This window comes from Numida meleagris, unplaced genomic scaffold, assembly GCF_002078875.1.
Source record: "Numida meleagris isolate 19003 breed g44 Domestic line unplaced genomic scaffold, NumMel1.0 unplaced_Scaffold352, whole genome shotgun sequence".
NCBI classification, from domain to species: Eukaryota; Metazoa; Chordata; class Aves; order Galliformes; family Numididae; genus Numida; species Numida meleagris.
This window is the reverse complement of record NW_018364577.1, coordinates 6,365-6,655: the sequence shown is the minus strand read 5'-3', so window position 1 is coordinate 6,655 and position 291 is coordinate 6,365.

Genomic DNA, 291 nt, shown 5'->3' with positions numbered 1-291 from the left:
CTGAAATTCAGGACATGGTGGCCCTAGAAGTTGGGACGTGGGGGCCCTGGGTGTGGGTCCTGGTGGCCCCGGGGTTGGGGTCACTGTGGCTCTGGGGTTTGGGCCGTGGCAGCCCCACAAGTGGGGACGATGTGGGGCGGGCGGTCCCGGGGTTGGGGGCACGGAACGACGCCGCTCCTGCCCCCCCCGTCCCGTGTTCCGTGGGCTTCTCCGCCCCCCGCTCTCCGCGGTGTTGGTTTTGTAATTAATCTCATTAAGCTCTTCCTGTGTTTCTCGTTTCCCCGCCGTTGT